General features: G+C 33.5%; 1 non-coding gene and 1 pseudogene across 1 annotated transcript; both read left to right on the forward strand.

The window, feature by feature from the left end:
• Nucleotides 1-2,106: 2,106 nt before the first annotated feature.
• On the forward strand, nucleotides 2,107-3,035 carry LOC138918104 (olfactory receptor 4C16-like; annotated as a pseudogene).
• A 2,188-nt stretch (nucleotides 3,036-5,223) lies between these two features.
• On the forward strand, nucleotides 5,224-5,353 carry LOC138918299 (small nucleolar RNA SNORA18). Its single transcript, XR_011427453.1, has one exon. It is a non-coding gene; the product is annotated as a small nucleolar RNA SNORA18 (small nucleolar RNA).
• Nucleotides 5,354-7,868: the final 2,515 nt, after the last annotated feature.

Here is a 7,868-nt window from a genome sequence, read left to right on the forward strand (position 1 = left end):
TCTTAGCAGTTGGGTCCTAGAGTTTTGGGACAGTTGAAGTAGTTAGAAATGAAGTGACATTCTAAGAAGGAAGGAGACTATTGATTGAACTGCTGACTAAATATTTATGAGAACTCATAACTATAAATAAGTTAATGAATATAGATGTATTTATAATTCTTAAGTTATCTTAAACAATATATGTCCAGATGTATAAATAAACTTGTTCCTACGGCCAGCCCCATGACCAAGTGGTTAAAGTTCCACGTACTCCACTTCAGTGGCCCAGGTTTGTCAGTTTGGATCATGGATGTGGACCTATTCTACTCATCATCCATGCTGTGGAAGCATTGCATATACAAAAATAGAGGAACACTGGCACACATGTTAGCTCAAGGTCAATCTTCCTCAAACGAAAAAATATATCTCTACCATTGGCAACTGATGTTAGCTCAGGGTACATATTACTTAGCAAACCAGTAAAATAAAATAAACTTGATCTGGAAATGAACATTCTAATGGGGTTGATAGCACAAATCAACAGTCGTACACTCAAAGGAGTGGCCACAATTATGGGACTTAATTTCAAGTACAAATATTTCAGGATGGATCACACTTTCAAATTAAGAAGGAAAGAATGAGCTTATTGTTTTGATTAAGATACTAAGGATCAGTTTCCTCATAGTTGAAGATCTTTGTCAAAAGTTTCATAGTGCAAACAGAGCTTTTTAAAAATCTGGTATCCTAATATAAATTACTTCATCAGACACTTTCCTGAGAGCAGTGTTTGATTTGGAGGAATATAAGGTATATTTCAAGTGGGCTCAGGAGAAGAAAGCTTACCAAGCAAGAGGAAAAGATGTACAAGGGAAATTTGCATCTGTTTACTCTATCATAGTCTGTGCTTTGGCCACTTACAACTTTTAAGACAGTGTATTGAAGGATTGAAGAGGAACACAATGAGATATGTAAGCCTTCCAAATTTTTTATTTGCATATAGTCCCTTTCAAAATTATCTTGAAAAGAAAGATGTAGATAAAAAGTTTTTTTCTTAGAAGTGAAGGCAGTGATAGTATTCCTTTCTAAGTTTGAAAAAAGAGAAATATTCATTGAAATAAATTAAATTTCAAAGTTAAATCATCACTGACTTAGCCAGGACAGAAATAAATTGAATGAAGTCAGTTACTGACTGTCCACTACTCTTTTTGTCTAAAATTATATCTCCTTCCCTCCTCTGAATCTCTGGTTTGTAACAAGAACAAAGGAGTTTTCAGGTGCTTGGATAATACAAACTCTACTGGAGATTACAACCATCATCTGATGCTACATGAACTGCGTGGTGTCCTCCCAAAATCACTTCAGATGTAAAATGTTTAAGTTAAACAGTTGAATTATGTAAACAAGAACTGTTGAGTTATAACACCCTTCTTTCATTTTTATGCAACCTTAGAGACTTTGGGTCCTCTAAGGGATGTCTTTCAGAAATGGGAAAAAGGAAAAAGTAGAAATAAGGATATTTGAGATATTGCCAACTATTAAGGAATATTCACTTCTCTACATTAGTATATATCAAAGGCTAAATATCAGAAGAGCACCACAAGGTAACATCATATTATTTAGAGGATATAAGTGCTTCCTGTTTCTCGTTTCAAGCTCTAATATCTGGAAATTAGCATACAGTGAAGGGACGCATAATATATATTAAAAAATAGACTTTTGTAGAACTATGTGTAACACACAATGACAAATATATGTGTAAAGAAGATATTCTTTATGGGTTGGGGCTGAGGTATAATTTTCCATTTATATTATGAACTTCCAAAAGTAGTCAGATATATCCAAAATCCCAAGTGATACACCATCCAAACATGGATGTCAATTTATTAAATATCAAAAAATAATTAATTTAATAATAAAATGGAGCCAAATTGCAAACTGTGGAACAAAGTGTTGAGGTGAGTTACTAAGAAGCAACAGTTAAAATGCCCATGATAAGGAACATTTATTTTTCTTAAAATATCCATAACATCATATATAACACTATATGTTACACATACAACCCTGAAGTAATTCCCTTATATTTTGCAGATGAACCATTTCACACTCCTTCTTCTCATTCAAGAAATCATGCAGCTGAATAATAATGTGACTGAGTTCATTCTGCTTGGGTTAACCCAGGAACCTGTTAGGAAGAAAATAGTGTTTGTCACTTTCTTACTTATCTATTTGGGGACTTTGCTGGGTAACTTTCCGATTATAGCTACCATCAAGACCAGCCAGGCATTTGGAAGTCCAATGTACTTCTTCCTTTTCCACTTATCTTTATCTGATACCTTTCTCTCTATATCCATAGGCCCTAGAATGGTTGTGGATGCCCTTTTGAAGAAGACCACTATCTCTTTCAATGAGTGCATGATCCAAGTCTTTTCATCACATTTCTTTGGCTGCCTGGAGATCTTCATCCTAATTATCATGGCTGTTGACCGCTATGTGGCCATCTATAAGCCCCTACATTACACGATCATCATGAGCCATCAAGTCTGTGGTGCATTGGTGACTGTAGCCTGTGTGGGGTCCTGTGTACATTCTTCAGCTCAGATTTTTCTGGCCTTGAGTTTACCCTTCTGTGGTCCCAATGTGATTGATCACTATTTCTGTGACTTGCAGCCTTTGTTGAAACTTGCCTGTGCAGACACCTATGTGGTCAATCTACTCTTGGTGTCCAACAGTGGGGCATTTGTACAGTGAGTTTTGTCATGGTGATGTTCTCCTATGTTATTGTCTTGCATTCTCTGAGAAACCACAGTGCTGAAGGTAGGAAAAAAGCCCTCTCAACCTGCATTTCTCATGTCATAGTGGTCATCTTGTTCTTCGGTCCTTGCATATTTATATACACATGGCCTGCAACCACCTTCTCCATGGAGAAGATGATAGCTGTGTTTTATACAATTGTTACACCTTTGTTCAATCCTCTGATTTATACACTGAGAAATGCAGAAGTGAAAAATGCCATGAGGAAAATATGGAACGTGAAGTTGATCTCAGGTGACAAATGATTAATAGAAGTTTCAAATTTTCTTTATCATTAGGATTGATCAAAAAAGTCTATAGAGAATATTATCCTCTTATTGCAGAGTTAACATGATCCTAAAGTGGGGCATAAGAATTAGTTTATTCAAGAAGATAGGCAATATGAACACATATGCTGATTAGCATTGAGTCAATTTTCTATAGAAAAAGAGACAGCCCCAGGTAGAAACAGTCATGTAAGACACATGCTTTACTCTGCCTCTCTTGCATGCCTAATAGCACTGTGTTTTGATCTAGTATTATCTCTGCCCTTCCTCATATTGATTCTTTGTGTTCTCTATTTATACTTACACTTCTGTATGCTTATATCCATAGCCTGGCAAGGTTTCCTCCAAACTGTTCATTTATTAAATACTGTGGGATCATAATGTCTGATCATGAACCTTCAACTTGGTTGTTCCTCCTGACAGAAAGAAAGCACCAGATTTAAATAATTATAGAAACTTCATGTTGTAAAGGACAAGACACATAATGTAGATAATCTCTCTTCTATGTCCTGTGGTTATACTTTGAATTATTATCATATGTTTACTAAGATCCTTCTAGAAGAGTGACAGAACACTGTGAGAACATTCACCCTTCTGAAGGAGTCTTTTTTATCTTAGGAAGGTTCTGATTATTTAGGTTATACTCAATATTATTCTGTTTGTAAAAATTACTTTTTGCTCATAAAATGATACATTCTAATTTTGGGGAATTTTAAGTTTTCTCTTGAGTCATCCAAATTATAATAATTTGTTCATAAGATCACGTTCTTATGATTATGGCATAGATGGCCCAAATTAATATGGATATATTTATATGGCCTACAAGAGTATATGCAATTGATAGTAGGGAACTTGAAAATGAGAATTGATTAAAGATAGAATATTGTAACCGGAGGAGGATTTTTAGGCTTCGGAGCAGAAGAGTTACATCACTGATACGAATTATTTTAGTTAGATTTAATATAATCGAGAAAAGAGAGTAATTTGAATGAAACTGTGATATATGAATGAAAACTATGTTTATGCAATGGAGATGGATATCACCATTTGTCACCATCCATCAACACCACAGACTAATTGTATGAACAGTAAGAATCGTCTGATTTCAATTTCTATTTTTATTTGTATTTTTATCCATAGAGAAAATTCAATGAGTATTTTTGTTTATTTGGAACTTCTATCTCTATTTATAAATTACTTAATTATATTAAGATTACTAGTTTTATATTAATTTTATTGTACCAGGAACTTTAGAATTTCTTTAGCTTGAGAAAATGATCATCTATTTCTCCATGTGGGAATGTAAAACTGTGAATTCCACAATAAATTCTAGTGACATATATACATCCCTTTTTTTCAGATTCTATGAATTTCAAGGCTACTTCATCTCAAGCATTTATTACTGATCACAGCTGCTGGAGTTTGATTCTTCTTTTGTAAGCTTTGCAAAATAGTCAATTCCAGTTGGCATAGTTTTAGTTGATGTCTTCTATTTCAAGACAAAGTAATTATGAAAAGGGGTGTATATTTGACCCAATTTAGGTGCCTCCTGAGATACACTCTATCTAATATGTCTTATGGACATACTTTTAACACAGAGCTTCCATGCCCACTGTTGCCATGTCTCCTGCCCATAGAGATTATGGTCTAATTTTTGTCCAAGATTTTATAGTAAAGATGACAGAACTGTAAAGATGACTGAATATGCAACCTAACTAGGAATTTGTTGTTGAAGTCAGTATTCTGATAAGAAAAGAGTAGGATTCTGACATCTATACAGACATAATTGTGCAGGGCAGGGTGAAAACCATGAACTCACAAATTATCTTGCATCCTCCTGATTATCATAAGTAGCTACCTCTCCCTTCAAAGAGAGGAAAGAACAGTCTTCCTTAGCCTAGACACCATGCCATTACCTTATTTGAAGAAGTTGTCATGCAATGGTATTTGCTTTCCTGGTGGGCTTCCTCCTACACCCCTTATTGCTACCAACAAGCTAACCAGGGGAAAGCTGCAAGAAAGTCTAAGCAAGAATATGCATTCTTGCTCTAGGATAAAATGAAATGCATGAGAAAATTGCAAGATTTTGTTGCTAAGTACAAGTGTGAACCATGGGAGCACTTCATTATGGGAGATGTTAACACAGAATGGAAAATATAAATCTTGAATTAAGGTCTATCCAATGGGGCTTTTTCTGTAGACTCACATTATTGGAAATGCCTTGTCAAGTAACTATGTGGTTTGCTTTACTCACAGAACTATTTGTTAGATCTGTGGGAAAGAACTACAATACAGAGTTCCTAAAAGTATAAAAGACCCAATAGTTGACTTTTTTAAATCTTAGGTATTGACAGTATCTTAAATATCTGTACTATTCTTTGGTGTGGAAGCTTAGGAGTGAATATGATTTGAACTTAATTCATATTTAGAAGACCCTAAAGTAAATTTCTTGAAATTAATTCCCAAAGTTTCTAGGTGGGACATTTTTGAAGTGTGTCATCAATATATCCATATTCAAGTGGAGACAAAATAAACTCAACTAAAAAATTGTGGGCTGACTAACATGACAACTGTGGATTAAGCATGGGTTATATTTATTTGTTTATTTATTTTTATCTTTTTTTACCATACTTAGAAATGTATATTACAAGTGTTCTTAAAGACTTCTCTACATTCATTACAGAATGGTAAAACTTCCATTCACTGATATAACACTGTTCTCAATGCATCTTTTCAATTCTTTCTTTTCTAAAGGAATCATATTATAATATATAAATGTACCAACTTAACATATGCACCTTAAATGTACACCACGTTATATATCAGATATACTTCATCTAAAAAAAAGCATAGGGTCTTTGTCAAAGGGCTGTTGCGTAGATGAATCTTGACTCAAATTTTGGTGGAACTAAAGTAAGCTTGATGGGCAGTGGAAGGAATTATATGTAAAATTCCCTAAATAAAAATTTATTGAATTTAATGAGCCATAAGAAATGACTATATTCGGCCATTTGTGACAACCTGGATGGACCTTGAGGGTATTATGCTGAGTGAAATATGTCAGAGAGAGAAAGTCAAATTCCACATGATCCCACTCATAAATAGAAGATGAAAACAACGACAAACAAACACATAGCATTGGAGATTGGATTGGTGTTTACGATGGGGGAAGCGGGGGAGGGCAAAAGGGGTAATTAGGCTCACATTTGAGGGGATGGAATGTAATTAGTTTTCAGGTGATGAACATGATGTAATCTACACAGAATTCAAAATATATTATGATGTACATACACAAATACAAAATAAAAATAATTAGGCGTTAATAACCATAAACTTCCCTCTTACCAATACTTTTGGGACATCCTATAATTCCTAGTATGTTATGTTTTCATTTTAATTTGTCTTAGACATTTTCCAATTTCCCTTTGATTTCCTCTTTTGCTCAATGTTTATTCAAGCGTGTTTTATTTTAATTTCAATGAATTTGTGAATTTTTCCATTTTCTCTTGTTATTGATTTCTTTGTTTCACTCCACTGTGCTCAGAAAAGGTATCTGGAATGATTCCAATCTTCTTAAGTTTGTTAAGACTTATTTCATGCCCTAACATATGGTCTATCCTGAAGAAAATTCGGTGTGATCTTTAAAAGAATATGTCTATTGCTAGTGTTGGTGGAATATTCTGGATGTGTCTGTTAGGTACATCTCACCAATAGTGTTGTTCTAGTCTGTTCTTTCCTTATGATTTTCTGTTTAAATGTTCTGTCCATTTTTGTAAGTGGGATATCAATATCTTCTATTGTTATTGTATTTCTGTGTATTTATCACTTCAGATCCATCAATATTCACTTTAGGTATTTTGATGCTCTGATTTTGGATGCATATATATTTATATTTGTTATAATCTCCCATGGAAATGACTCTTTGTCATTTGTAATGACTTTCTTTGTCTCTTTTGCCTATTTTATATTCAATAATAGTTCAGTCATCCTGCTCTCTACTGGTTACCAATTACGTGGAATATCTTACTCTATCATTTCATTTTCAGTCTATGTGTGTTCTTAAATTTAAAATAGGTCTCCTGTAGATAGCAAATAGTTAGATTTTTAAAAAAAAATTTTTAACAGTGTGGAGCTTCCTCAAAACATTAAAAGTAGAACTACCATATGATCCAGCAATTCCACTTCCTGATATTTACCCCAAAAAAGCAAAATTGCTAATTCAAAAAGATATATGCACCTGCATGTTCATTGCAGCATTATTTACAATAGCCAAGATATGGAAACAACCTAAGTGGTTGAATGGATTTAGAAGATATGGTATATATACACACATGCAAATATATGCATATATATGCAAATTATCCATGATCAGTAACATCAATTAAGTTAATGCTTGAAATTATATAATAATATCTCAATTAAGGATTGTTTTCATACAGAAAACACAATCTTATATATATTCATTAATGGTATTTATATAGCACAGAAGAGTAAACTAAAAAACTTGGGGATATAAGTATGTGGCTTAATAATATATACTTCTATTACATAATAAATTAGTATAAATAATTCAAATAAAATATTTTAAATCATGGTGATATGTCAAATTTTCCCTTGTGAATGTAACTTTTTAAAATAGGCTTTCTTTTTTAGTGCAGTTTTAGGCTTACAGAAAAGTTTCACAAAAAGTACAGAGAGTTCCCACTTATCTTCACTGTCCCCCTCAGTTTCCCCATTTGCTGACACATTGCATCAGTTTGGTATATTTGTTACATTGGTAAACCAATATTGTTACACTTGTACTAAAGTTCA

Source organism: Equus caballus, chromosome 16 (assembly GCF_041296265.1).
Source record: "Equus caballus isolate H_3958 breed thoroughbred chromosome 16, TB-T2T, whole genome shotgun sequence".
Lineage (NCBI taxonomy): Eukaryota > Metazoa > Chordata > Mammalia > Perissodactyla > Equidae > Equus > Equus caballus.